At 38.2% G+C, this 15,481-nt stretch overlaps 1 long non-coding RNA gene across 1 annotated transcript in view; it reads left to right on the forward strand.

The window, feature by feature from the left end:
* LOC141490183 (uncharacterized) overlaps positions 1–15,481 on the forward strand; it is a 275,799-nt gene that overhangs the window by 77,837 nt on the left and 182,481 nt on the right. The gene's annotated exons all lie outside the window — the stretch shown is intronic.

A 15,481-nucleotide genomic window follows, 5' to 3' on the forward strand; every position in this document is an offset into this window, starting at 1 on the left:
TTGAAGAAGGTCGTGACATTAGGAAGGTGATGCCATGACAAGCACATGAACTGCTCCTCCAGAGCATCTGATTTCAGTGGTCAGATATGGATCAGGGCAACTGGAGATGGCCCTGGATGTGAGCAGTCAGGATTAAGTGACTTGCCCAAGGTCACATAGCTAGTTAAATATCAAGTGTCTGAGACTGGATTTGAATTTCTGACTACAGGTTTGCCCAATATATCATATATTTATACACACACACACACACACACACACACACACACTAACATACACAATACATATAAGACACATGCTCACATGTAGGTAAAGTTAGATAAATATAGATACATGGAGAGATACATAGAGAGAGATACATAGAAAGATAAATATATTAGATAGATAGAGCTTATTTTACATAATTGTTTGGATGTTATCTTCCCTGTTAAGACTATGAGCTCCTTGAAAGCACACTAATTTTTTTTGCCTTTCTTGCTATGTTCCAAATTTGACACAGTGCTTGGAATATAATAGTTATATAATAAACAAATGCTTGTTGACTTACAGAATAAGTATAAATAAATTCTAGATAGTTAAACACAAAGGAGGCAGAGGAAAGACACTTTTTAAAAATATTAATGCTATTTTTCCATCACCATCATTTCTTAATATATCCCAATCCTTTCTCCTACTGCAAAAAACCATCCCTCATTACAAAGTATTTAACAAAAAGTTGCTCAGCAAAACTAACTTGAATATCTGACCATATATGCAGTTTTCTACACCTGTAGTTCCCTACTGCTTTGAAGGAAACAGGGAGAGGAAATCTCCTATTTCTTCTTTGGGACCAAGCTTAGCCATTATAATGATGAAGGATTTGTTTTGATATTTTTTTTCTGTTCTTCCATTTATTTTGTTGAATACATTGTGCATCTTGTTTTTCTGATTTGGCTTATTGTGTTTGTTGTCCATCTTCTTTCAAGCTCCTCAAAATGCTTCATGTGGTCATCATTTCTTATAACATAGTAGCATTCCGTTGCATTAACTTTTAGTTTCTTTGACCACATTGCTTCTTCCTATGTAATAGACTTTAAATAAATGTTTATCGAGTTGAATTCGAATAATTTGTCATAGTTTATCTTGTAAATTGTGTATCTTCAATCAATAGACAAACATTTATTAAATGTCTGCTAAGCATCAATTAGAAGGATTATTCCCTATACCTGACACAGATAAACTTAGGGTTTTTAGATATCTCAAGTGCCAAGAAAAAAAATGGTGGCAGCAAAGAAAGCAAGTTACTATTCCCAGGAAATCTAGGATCCAGACCTATTTGGTAATACAGAAAACTTCACAGAGAATTTTTTCCCCCATGGATGTGAATACTGTCACCTTTTCCATATGGGAAATTTAATTATAGAAATGTAAAGAACTCACTTCCTCCCCATGGTATGTCCTTTCATTCCACTCTCAGAGTCTATCCTCACATTCTTTAGAAATTTGGTCAATAAAAAAATTAATAACAATAGCTAGCATTTATATAGTGCTTACTGAGCACTTAGCATTTTTATCATATTTGATCTTCACAACCACCTTGGAAAACAAGTATTCTCATTATTCCCATTTTGCAGATGAGGGAACTAAGGCAAATAAGTGTTAATTGACTTAGCCAGGGTCACACTGTTATTAACTGTCTGAGATCAGACTTGAATTTAGTATTCTATTCACTAGGTGACTGCCCCATGGTTTATCATTGCTATGGAACTCCAAAGCCTCATCGATCATAAGAGAATCCTAGGAGACCTAGGGTTTCTGCAGATTCCAGACCTTGTATGATCAATCCATCAAGTATTTATTAAGCACCTACTTTGAGCTAGAATGAAACAATGCTCATTTGCAAGGAGTTGACATTCTAGGGAAGGACAAGTATATATACATATATATATATATATATATGTATATATATATCATGGATAGAAAGTGAATGAATCCAAATGCATACAAAATGATAGTAGGGAGGAACTTCACTAACAGTTAGGAGAACATGGTCAGAAAGGCCTTGTGGGGATGGCATTTTAGCTGCATTTTAAAAGAGGACCAACTCTGTGGTACAATGGATAGAGCACCAGCCCTGGAGTCAGGAGAACCAGAGTTCAAATTTGACCTCAGACACTTGACATTTACTAGCTGTGGGATCTTGGCCACTTAAGTCAATTAACCCTGATTGGTCATATTCAGGGCCATCCAGTGGTCCTGATTCATATCTGGCCAGTAGATCCAGGAGAAAATGAGACTGGTGACTTAATACCCCCTCCCCTTATTCAAACCCAATCCATTTGCTTGTACATCACTCCCAGAGTCATGGTCTTCTTCAAGTATGAAGGATAAATATCATAAAGGAGGGAAGGAACTCTATGAGGTAGTGGTAAAGAAGAATGCATTTTAGCCATCAGAAATGGCCAATTCAGAGGTGAGAGATAAAGGATCAGAGTGAAGGCTGGTTTGATTGGATCACAGAGTTCAGGAGGGGTTATGATGTCCATTGAGGCTAAAAAGACAAATTGGGGCCAGGTTGTCTAAGGCTTGGAACTGCATGATGGAGTTTATATTTTATCCTGAAGGCAACAGTGAGTTGGAGTTTATTAAATAGAAGAGTCACATGGAAGAGTTGTGCTTAGGGAAAAATTATTTTGGCAACTACATGTAGGATGGACTTGAGTGGGAAGATATTTGAAAAAATTAAGAGACTCTTGCAATAATTTAGGTAACAAGCAAGGAGGATCTGAAAGGTGAGTTGAGATTCAGAGATGAGGAATGTTGCAAAGGTAGAAAAGCTTAGATAATTTAGTAGCAAGATTTGACAATGTATCAGAAAGAGGAAGAGAAGAAAGAGAAAGGAGTCCAAGATAATGCCAAGATTATAGACCCAAGACATTGTTTTTTTTTTAATTTATTTAAGGCAATGGGATTAAGAGTGACTTTCCCAAGGTCACAAAGCTAGGCGATTATTAAGTGTCTGAGGCCGGATTTGAATTCAGGTCCTCCTGACTCCAGGGCCAGTGCTGTATCCACTATGCCACTTAGCTTCCCCTGACCCAAGACTTTGGGAGGTTGATGATGCATTTGAAGGAAGACAAAGAAGGTGGTACAGGAGGAAAGATGAGTTGAGTTTTAGACATGATGATTTTAAGATATTTCTAGAACACTTAGTTTGAAATAAGCAATTGGTATTAACTGAAATTCAGGTGAGAAAGAGATCAGATATGCAGACCCAGGAACCATCTGTTTAGAGATGATCATTAAACCCATGGGAATTGATGAGATTTCAAAGAAAAAATATAGAGGGAGAAGAAAGAGGGACCTCACTTAAGGTGATCACTCCCAGGAGAATATTATGGATGATGAGAAGTAAAAGACACTAAGATCAGACAGAAAGAATAACCAAATGAAAGAATCATAGCAAAAATCCAGAGAGGAGAGACCTACCTAGAAAGAGAGCATAGTTGATAGTGTCAAATGTAACAGATGGATCAAGGAGGATGTTGACTGAAAAAAAAAAGACTAGGAAATTTGGCAAATTAAAAATTCATTGGTAACTTTAAAAAAGAGAAATTTTGAAACCCCCTCAAAGAGGGCCTTTCCAAGACCTCAGCCTGCTGTTGTGTGGATTCTTTAATATGACTTGATGGAGGAGGGGAAGGAAAAATTAAAATATGAAGGGGGTTCTTTATATTCCAATATCACCCCTACAGGAGAATGATGGCCTGTTGGATCCTGAGCCTGGTTTGGGGGGCTGGGTTTGTTTGTTGTTAGTTTTTTTTTGGTTCAAAATGGCAACTTTTATTCACAGAGGACCCAGCTCATGGAAGGTGCTAATGACCTCATTTTAATGACCCAGGTGGCTTTGTCATCCCACTGGGACTGGAATATAGTGCCTGCTATTATTTCTGACTTTACCACAACTATCTTAAAATATTGTGACTGACACCTTCTGACTCATTCTTGGCAGGGTCTGGTAAAGTCTCCAGAATCTGAGGAAGAACAAATTTTAAAAAAAGCCTGTTTTGATGGCTGAAATGTTAGGCATTTCCTGATTGAGCTCAGTCACTTCCCCTTACGTAGGTTCAATACAATGATTTCATTTTTCTCCCTTCTTGTCAATAACTGTCATCCTCACTGAGTAAGTTGATGACAAATGGAGCTCTGGGACTGCCTAATCAAGCAATAACAATTGCCTTCATTTCCTTCTTCCTTTGTCTTAAGTTGGGACAGTCTTCCATAATACAGGCATCTGCATAATAGCAGATCACTATTTGACCAGTTCTTTGTGGAAATCGGTCATCAGAAAAAAAAAAAAAACTTCATAATTTATTAGATCATATATCTTGAACAGGACAGAAACCATCAAGTTCAGATCTTTCTGGGGTTCAGAGAGGTTAATTCACTTGGCTGGGGTTACATGGCTACTAAGGATCTGAGGCACCATTCAAATCCAGGGCCTCCTGACCCCAAATCTAGAATTTTTTCCATTACATCATATACTTTCAAATTCCTTTCCTACTGCTCTTAATTATTTCTTTGGAACAAACATTAACTTAAGTCCCACTGGACAAATAGGAGCTTACTTTATTTTTCAGAATACTCTAACTCCTGAGACACATCATTGATATAGCAGATGGGGAGAATTAGGAAGACTTGGGTTCAAATTTGGCCTCTGGTTCATATGACTCTCTATTATCTTAGGCAATCTCTTACTATTCAATCAATCAACAAACACTTCTTCAGTCACTCTGTTAAGCATGGAGGACTCCAAGAGAGCCCAAAGAAGGGACCTGCCCTCAAGGAGCTTATGGGGCAGCTCAGACTATGAACTGCAAAAAAATGTCTTAATTTCCTTGGTGGAGGAAATTTTCTCATTGGTAGTTTTCAACAACAAAGGAAACCATAGTTCTGGAACCATTCCCTCAAAATGCAACCTCATCACAACTGGCCAGTATGACTTGGACAGAAATTCTATGTTGTAAGGTATCATTTTATGACACAATAGATGAAAAAAGATACTGGTACTAGGTGTGATAAAGTCAAATTAAGTCAGATACTTAATGAACGTGCATGCTGCTCCTTAATTCTTAAGTTTATCCTGTTTTCTCTATTCACTTTTTCAAGCTGTCTTCTGATAAAAGCTAGTAATTGAAAGATAAGAGTCTGATGATCAAGAGAAGGAGGCATGTGGACCCATTTATTACTGAATAGATGAGAGAGGATCATGGTAGGAGAGATCTGGGAGCTGAGCCAAGCTAGAACAGGCATGGTGGCTGGACTCCTGGATCCTTCTAAAATGAGGCCAAATGTTGACTATCAGACATTAATATGTGGCAGCCTTGTGAAACCATGAACCTGGAATTGCTACTTGGTGTGGGTGGGAGACATGGAATCCTGAGAGTGATTAATCACCATCAGGTAACACACTTCTACACATATGTCTTTGATACTGAATAAATTGGCAAAATCCATTTTCTGCATAAATGCTCTCTTTTTGCATTTTTTCACAATTTGCATTTTCTTTTTCAGTTTTTAACATAAGAGAGAATTTAGTACAAACTGACATCCTTGGAAGCTAAAGTCTGTTGGGTTTTTTGGTTTTTTTCAAGACATGGTTCACACCTGAAACTTGCATAAGACCATGTTGATGGCCAAGATATTTCCTCCTTCTCAGTTATAGAATGGTTCCAAATCCTGAGTTTGACATATTGTCTTCTGAACATTGGATTGACACTTCCCTCCTCTTTGTTGGCAGGGTCTGAGGATCTTCCAGTGTCAATGGATTGATTTAGTTGAAATGCAGTGGAGGGTTGCACAATTATCTAACAACTCTTTCAATAGTGTTGGCAGCTGGGGCAGAATGAATATGGATGTACCATTCAATTAGGGAGGTCAAGATTTGTATGTCTCTGCATCCCTAAACCCATTTATTCAGAGCAGAAGGAAATCGCATTTTCTTACAAAAGTGCTTGCCCTTAGCACCATCTACCTGGTCACAGATTTTTGAGTTACTCTGAATTTTTGAATAAATGAATGAAAAAGACAGGCAGCTAGGAGGTGCACTTAGTTACAATCCTGGATCTGAAACTGGAAAGACTCATTTCCTGAGTTCAAATCTGAGACACTTAGTAGATATCCTAGACTAGTCACTTCACCTTGCTTACCTCAATTTTCTCATCTGTAAAATGAGCTGAAGAAGGAAATGCCAAACTATTCCAGTATCTTTCCCAAGAAAATCCTAAATGGAGTCATGGAGAGTCAGACATGACTGAAAAATTCACTGAAGCAAAGGTACCCTACCTATTGCCTTCAGGTTCTTGGGAGCTGGATATGAGATGCTGAAAATCAATGTTCTTTTATAAGCAGCTCGTCAAGTCAAATGGAAACCATGGAACAGTGAAAAGGACAATCAGAGACAGGAGGCCTGAGTTCTATGGTTATGGTTTGTCCACTGTTATTTGTGTGACCTTGAACAAATAGCATCTCTTCCCGAGATCTCAGTTTTCTCATCCATAAAATGGACTAGATGATTTCTGAGGTTCCTTCTGGCCCTGACAACAATAATTCAGACTTTTTACTGTTAATCAATCATTTATTAAGCCCCTATTATATGTGAGGCCCTGGTGGTACGAAGAAAAAGATGAAATCTGTATTCTAAGGAATGAACCTGCTACTTCTGCCTCATAGTCTTTACATAAGTACAAGATCTTTTTCAATTCTAACATTCTATACTTTAAAATACTTTTTTTCAAAAAATTCATTTAAGCAAGAAGGAAAAAAAAACCTTTCAATTTTTGAAGATGATTGTGCTTATTTTGTATTTCTCTATATAGGTATATATTGAATTCCCTAAGAGTATGGTAGCCACTTAAGACAGGGACTATTTGTTTCATTTCTTGTCTTTTTATCTCTAGGGGCTGGCATACAGAAGGTATTTAATAGGTACACATGGATGGCTGGGTGGCTTGGTCTAAAGCTAGATAGTGTTCATATTCTTTTGTCTTTCATTCTCAAAGAAGACCATGACATCAGGGAGGTGATGCCATGACAGGCACATGAATTGGATTTGAGTGTGGGGGATGCTGTGCTAAGTCACCAGCCTCACTTTCACCTCCAGAGCCACCTGGATCCAGTGGCTAGATATGAAGGCAATAAAGGTTAAGTGACTTGCCTATGGTCATACAGCTAGAAAGTATCAAGGGTCTGAGCTCTCATTTGAGCTCAAGTCCTCCTGTCTTCAGGACCACTGCTTTAACCCCTGAGCTGCCCACTAGATGGTATCTTAGACTTGAAGTCAAGAGGACCTCAGTTTGAATCCTGCCTCAGACACTTACTTGCTGTGTGACCCCAGACAAGTTTCTGAACCTCTCTAGGCTCTAGTTTCCTGTAAAATAGAATAATAACAGTATTTGTCTCACAACCTAGGATCCAAGGAGATAACACAATGTAAACTGTTTTGCAAACTGTATGATATTCATTCAATGTTATCTATTATTATCATCTAGTCTTAACCACTTCAGGGCCATTGACCCCTTGACTAGTCAGTCTAGTGAAACTCATGGAATCCTTCTTAAAAGGCATACAATAAATGCATGAAATAAAATACCGATAACTGCAAAGGCAACCAAATATATGGGAATGTCATTCTTGAAATATTTAAGCATCAGATTAATGGAGTCCAGGTCTAGGATGCCTTCTCTAGAGCCTCATTTAGAAAAGATTAGATATCGTCACACAGATTTCCAGAGGCTTCTCTACTGAACCTCTGAATTGAATCCTCATTGGGATGTGAAGGCAGTGCTCTTCTCTGGAAGACTGCAGGGTCCAAAGCCTGTCAGATTTAGCCAACCTGGCCTGGCTGTGAGCATGGGGCCAGTGACGGATGAGGCTTCTGTCATCTCAGGACAAGTCCAGCTGAGGGTGACCAGGCTCCTTTCCAGGTGATGACAATTTTTGGCCCAAATCATCTTGTGGAAACACTGAGTAAAGTGTTTGAGGGTGTTGCTATCTGTGTCATTGGAGGGGGTGCCAGGCCAAGTGGAATCAGATCTTTGGAAGCGTAGAAGTTTTCCCAGGCCTGATCTGACTGCAGTTCTCATTGTTATTCCTCAGAGTGGCTCTCACAATGTACAGCTGTTTGGAAGAGATAGCTTTTCTTAGCAGCTGGACCAGCCCTCCTTTGTGTGTGAAAGGACTGCAGAGTTGGGCTTAGTCATGAGGGGGACGTGATCCAGATGTTGAGCACCGTCTCAGCCCTGGAGTCCACCTAAACCTGCCAAACAGAGTCTGGATTTGTTTGGGAGTGAACTTATTGGATCATGGGCCCTAATTTAATTGAACAAAGGGAGAGGGAGGTCTGGCCACTCTTGGCATCTCTGCCAAGTTTTTCCAAGATCAAGTGGTCCATAAAGAGAAAAGAGGGGGCAGCTAGGTGGCGCAGTGGATAAGTACCTGCCCTGGAGTCAGGAGTACCTGGGTTCAAATCTAATCTCAGACACTTAACAATTACCTAGCTGTGTGGCCTTGGGCAAGCTACTTAACCCCATTTGCCTTGAAAAAAAATTTTTTTAAAAAAGAGAAAAGTGCCCATCAAACTACATGAGGAAGAAAATGGAATGAGACTCTGGTTACCACTGTGGGGAAAAAATAATGTCTCCATAACCCTCCAAAGAAGGAACTCAAGAACACAAATAACCAATGACCTGGGGTGGGGGTGGGGTTGTTATACTCTACCCCTGGAAAATGGAAAAATCATGGAAAAACCATGGAAAATTAATCAACTCTAAGAGTATTTATTAAGCACCTATGATTTTATGGGATACACAATAAGTACTGATTAAAATGAAGAGGTAATTTGGGTGGCATGAGGGACTCAGGAATGGTTTCATGTAGGAAGTGACTGAATCTTGGAGGATATTTGGAATTCTGAGGAGAGGATTTTCCATCCATAGGGAAGAGTGGCTACTAAGGCAAGAACACAGAAAATGAAATCCTTGCATGGCTTGACCATTGAATGAAGCTAGGTGGTCCAATGTCCAACTATCTTTAATGTTCATCTCTTGTGTTTGTATTTGATTGGCATCATATATTACCTTAGCTTCCTGGGTCTTGGTTTCCTTTGCACATACAAGGTTGGATGCTATACTCTCTAAGGTCCTCTTAGGTAGAAGCTCCAGGATACTGGGTTATAACATCTCACTGTGGTTTTATTCCTCTGTTGAGGTTGGGACTGTATGAGGTAAGGGCCACAGAATCATGTCAGAGCAGGTCTTAACTTTGCTATCTTCTCCCCCATCCTCTTCACTTTACAAATGAGGAAACTCATGGCCATGGAGGTCAAGAAACTTGACCAAGGTTACACAGAGTGAGTTTGAGAGGGAGCCAGGAGAAAAAAGCTCCAATCTATGGTCTAGAGAGAAGGACATCTTGAAAGTTCTAGATCCCTGTCTGTGGCTCCTTCCTCTTGGTCTCTTTTGACACCCATCTTCTTTCCCACATTATTGAGGCTCTTCAAATTCTGTGATCCTTGATTGCTGCTTACCTACCTGATGCTTTAAATACCAGCCCTGTCCTTATTCCTTAACTTCTATTAATTTCCTAGTTAGTGATAATGGTATCAATAATAATTACTAACATTCATATAGTTTTTAAGACTCGAAAGCATTTTACATGTATTATTTTATTCAATACTCAAAGCTGCTCTGAGAGGCAGGTATCATTATTATCCCAATTTTATGGAAGAGAAACTGGGTCCCAGAAATGTTATATGATTGGTCCAGAATCACAAAGCTAGGAAGTATCCAAGGTAAAATTTGAATGTATCTTTCCAACTCCAAGACCAGTGTTCTCTATGGACTGTTCTACCCAGCTGTCTACATGGACTCATTTTGGAAATTTCCAGGTTGAGCCATCACAGATGTTTATAATAATCCACAGCTTATAGAAACGCTTGCCCAGATGTGGTTTTATTTGTGTACTGACATCATGGATAAATGCAGATTTAGGGATCCCAGCATACAATATTGTTATTTCATGTATTAGTAATGAGTCACACCTGAAAGGCGTTCATCAAACTTATAAAGAGAAGAAAAATGTCTTTAAAATCTTATGAGCATATCACTAGAACCCTGGTAAGGAAATTGAAGCAAGAAGTTTGAGGGGAGCAGGAGGAGTTTGGGAGCAAGAAAGGAGAGCCCCCAAACACATTGGGGAAACCAAAAAGACATTGAAGTCAGAGAGCATGGGTTCCAATTTGATTTCTGATGTTTAACAATTTTTTTGACTTTGTGTCACTCAACAAACCTTTTGGATCTCAGTTTCCTCATCTATAAAATGAAAGACTTGAACTCAGTGGTCTCTGAGGTCCCTCTTTGAGCCAACTGCAAAATCTAAGTAAAGGATCCTGTCCAGATCACCATTGTGGCCCCACCCCTCATTGGCTCCTTGGGTGACCTCCTAGTCTTGCCAGTTCCTTTAGCTCTGTGCAATAATATTGTGCATTCTGCCAACTCTGAGTCAAATAAAACAATATATGACAAAGTATTCTAATCAAGGACAGTATAAGCATATTACACAAATGCATGGTACTAGGCTTACATTTCCAATCTTGGGGAAAACATTATGAGGATTAAATGAGATAATATTTGTGAAGCACTTTGCCAACTTTAAGGTGATATATATGTATATATATACATATATAAATGCTAAATATCATTATCATCATCATTTTTTCTTTGTGGCCATTGTCATAGTAGTAATGATAATAGACACCATTGACATAGGCAGTTACATGATACAGGCCTTACCATCAGGAATCTAGCCCCAGACACTTAGCTGTATGACTCTGGACAAATCATTTAATCCTATTTACCTGAGTTTCCTCATCTATAACATGATCTGAAGAAGGAAATGGCAAATCACTTCAGTATCTTTTCCAAGGACATCCCAAATGGGATCATGAAGAGTCAGACACAGCTGAGAAATTACTTAACAGCAGCACCATTTATATAGTGATTTGAGGCTTACAAAATTCTTTAAGGATATTATCTCATTTTATCCTCACAACACCTCCGAGGAGAAGGGGAAGATGCTACTCTTATTCCCATTATATAGATGGGGAAACTGAGATGGAGAGCTGTTAGAGAAGTTCCCTAAGGTTAGTTATAGATTTCTGAGGAAGGATTCAAACCCAGATCTTTCTCGGGACCCCAAGGCCAGCACTCTGTCCTGGCTGTTTTCTTTTTTGTTGTTGTTCATTAAATTTTTTTCTTAAGATTATTAAATTCACAACCACAAAACTTTTTTTTTAGCAAAGGAAATAAGCGTACATCAGCGAGGAATAGAACTCTTTCAGGAAACAGTGTTCTCAGAATTATTTATGAAAGGAATTTTAGAGGCCATGAAAGCGTCCAGACAAATAAATGGAAGTCTTAGACATAAATGAGGAACCTAGGAAGACAGGAGTGGAAGAGAGGCCAAGGCTCAACCACATTAGGCAGCCTTGTGCTGATCCAGCCTGAAACCCATGATGATTAGATCAGCGATCAGGAGTTGGACGAAGCCTCAGAAGCCATTCAGCCCAATCTTCTCATTTTAGGATAAGAGAACTAACAAGCAATTTGCCCAAGGTCACATAATGAATAAATGGCTGAGGTAAGATTTGAACCTACATCATAGAATAATTGATTTACAGCATGATTGGAACTCATGGCTAGTTCAAATTCATCATTTTATAAGATTTTATAGGATCATAAGCTCATAGCTTTACAACTGGAACAGACCTCAGGTATTATCTGGACTCCCCCACCCCAACTTCCCTCATTTGATATCACATACTGTCATTAAGAGCTAGAAGGCACCTCAGAGTCCATTTAGTCAAATTTCCTCATTATACAGAAAAGGAAGCTGAGATCCAGAGGTGAAGAGCCTCAGTTAATCTTCTGGCTTCACCAGATCAATCTCCCTCTCCTCCCCATTCCCACCAACACACACCAATTAGCATCTCACTATGATTGACACAATGGAAGCATTTCTGTTTCTCCTTCCTCTCACTCTCACTGGTGCCTAGGACAAAATGGGCCATTTGTGAGACCTCTGAAATACTGTCTTTATCACCGCTGCTCCATGGCTTTGACTGTGTCATGTGAGATAGCTTCAAACTCTCCAGTTTCCCCCTGGAATCTGGGGGAACAGTGTAATAATGAGGGGGCAACCAGAGATGCCCTCCAAGTCAAGGCCTGGCATTGTTCTGTTCCTCCCAGCCCTCTCCATCTCCTGGATCTGTTTCTCTTGAATTGTCTTCAAGGACTTTTCCCAGAATTGGAAGACCTTTTCGGCAGGAGCTGTTTGAAGCTGTTAAGTTATCCTCCAGGTCTAATTTCAAAGTTTCCGCAATCAGTCTCCACCTCCTGACTCCCTGAGAAAGGGAACCGGAGCAAGGTTATCTTGCTGGAGAGACACATGAAACTTGACTGGATTTTCAAAAAACTTCTAATGTCTCTCTCCTGTCACTTTCTCAAAGTTGAGAACAAATTGTCGGCAGTGGCTGATGGTTGACTTTCCAGGGCCAATGTTTTCCTTCCTGATGCATTAGCCCCCATTTGTAGAATAGCAGGGGAACTGTTTTGTGGATCCAGTTGGACCCTCATGGGTGTGACCCTTTATTTGAAAGCACCCACAGTCTGTTTTCCTTTGCTGTGTTTGGGGTATGATTGCATGACTGAGATCCTCAGATTTCTCGAATAATTTTGTTTCCCTGGGTCCTTAATTTTGCTTTCTCTTTACTTCTTTCTCTGACTCTCTCCAAATACACATACAGAACATACATATATTTGGAATAGACTCATATGTGGCCATGTACTTGTAAATACATGTATAAAACATATGTGTATATATTATACATATGCTTTGCATATGTATAATATATACATGCATGTAGATTTGTATATAAACAATCATATAAGCAGTACATGCACATGTATAACTATGATAATATGTTACATTATGTATACTATATCATTTTTCATATAGCATATATATTCAGATATATAATCAGTCTTTTTCCAAATATATTTGTGAGTGTGTGTTTATAATCTCTCTCTCCATTTCTATTTTTTTCCTGGATAGTTAGTAGCATTTATATAAAACTTTAAGGTTTGCAAAATGATTTACATGTTTCATTTGATCCTCCCAAAAGCTTATGAGGGAAATATAATTATTTTACTTAACCTCATTTTATAGATGATAAAACTAAGGCTCAGAGAGCATAAGTAACTTACCCGGGGTCATGCAACTACTAAGTGTCTGAGGCAAGACTTGAACTCAAGTTTGCCATGGTACCAAGTCCAACCATCTATCCATTGGACTACCTTGCTGTTGAATACAAATATACATAGATAACGCACATTTATATACATATATATATATACACACATACATATATATGTATATATGTATTCAATGTATACAGATATATAAATTTTTTTAATTTCATAATTAATATATATGTATGCATTTATATAAAACAGTGAATGCTTAAAAAATAAAAGAACCCTTGTATACACACCCATAAACATATATTATATATGATTTCTCCCTGTCTCTATCTCTGTTGCTCTCTCCCCTTCCCTCCTCCTAGTCTCTCTTTCTTTTTCTCTCATCCTTTCTCCCGGTGTTTTGAAAAGAACATTGAGTTGGAAGCAAAAGACTCCTAACAGGTTTCTGTCCTGGCCCTGATGCCTATTATCTGGGGGGGCCCAGGAAAGTGGTACATTCTCCAAGTTTCATCTCCTCCTTTCTCCAATAGAGATTCTCATCCTTGTGCTGCCTTTCTCATAGGGCTTTTATTGGGAGGGTGCTATATTACCCAGATGCAGTTTTATGGTGATAAACTTGAAATTCATATGGAAATGCTAGCTATTAACATGTCTTTCTCTTCCTTTGAATGGTTCCAAAAATGAGTCCTCTTTTGGGGTCTTTAGAGCACAGCCCTTTTTTATTCTTTTTTAATTTCTTTATTTTTCTAACTACATGTAATGGAAGTTTTCAACAATTGTTTTTTTTACATTTTTCTTCCTCCTCCCTTCCCTTCTTTCTCCCCCTGAGAGAAAGCAGTGTAATATGGGCTAAACATACATCCATATTAATCATGTTGTGAAAGAAATATTACATTCAAATGGAAGAAAAAATTAGAGAAAAAGGACATAATTCATAACTTTTTTTATAAATTGAAGATGGTTAATTTTGGTCTGTATTTAAATGCCACAGTCCCTTCCCTAGATATGGATGGTATTCGACATCACAAGTCTTTTAGAATTGTCTTTGATTATTGTATTACAGAAATGATCAAGTCCATCATAGTTGATCATCACCCCATGTTACTTATAGTGTTACCAATGTTTTTATGGTTCTACTCAATTCACTCAACATCAATTCATGCTAATCTTTCCAGGCTATTCTGAAGTCCCATTCCTCATGGTTTCCTATAAAACAGTAATGTTCAATCACATTCATATACCACAATTTGTTCAGCCACTCCCTAATTGATGGGCATCCCTTTGATTTCCAATTCTTTGCCACTACAAAAAGAGCTGCTATGAATAATTTTGTCCATGTGAATTTTTTTTTACCCTTTTCCATGATCTCTTTGGGATACAGAACCAGTATTGGTATGTGGATCAAAGGGCATGCCTGATTTTGTTACCCTATGGGCATAATTCCAAATTGCTCTCCAGAAAGATTGGAGCAGTTCACAATTCCACCCATAATGTGTTAATGTTACAGTATTCCCACATCCCCTCCAATATTCATCATTTTCCTTTTTAGTCATATTTGCCAATCTGATAGGTATGAGGTGGTACCTCAGAGTAGTTTTAATTTGCATTTCTCTAATCGTTAATGATTTAGAACATTTTCATAGGACTATAGATAACTTTCATTTATTCAATCTGAGAATTCCCTATTCATATCTCTTGACCATTTATCAACTGTTCTCCTGATTCCTATTCAACTATTGGACTCAGATGGCCCTGGAGGAGAAAGTGAGACTGGTGACTTAGCCTAGTCCTCCCTCACTCAAATCCAATTCTTGTGCTTGTCATGGCATCACCTTCCTGATGTTATGGTCTTTGAAAATGAAGGACAAATATCATTTGGAAAATGACTTAAATGCTTATAAATTTGATTCAGTTCTCTATATATTTTAGAATTGAATCCTTTGTCAGAAACACTAGCTGTAAAAATTATTTCTCAGCTTATTGCATTCCTTTTGATCTTGGCTGCATTGGTTTTATTTGTGGAAAACCTTTTCAATTTAATATAAATGAAATTATCCATTTTATCTTTTTTAATGTTCTATATCTCTTCTTTGGTCATCAACTATTCCCCTTTCTATAGATCTGACAGGTAAACTATTTCATATCTTATGATACCACTTTTTATATCTAAATCCTGCTCTCATTTC

Source organism: Macrotis lagotis, chromosome 5, assembly GCF_037893015.1.
Source record: "Macrotis lagotis isolate mMagLag1 chromosome 5, bilby.v1.9.chrom.fasta, whole genome shotgun sequence".
NCBI lineage: Eukaryota > Metazoa > Chordata > Mammalia > Peramelemorphia > Peramelidae > Macrotis > Macrotis lagotis.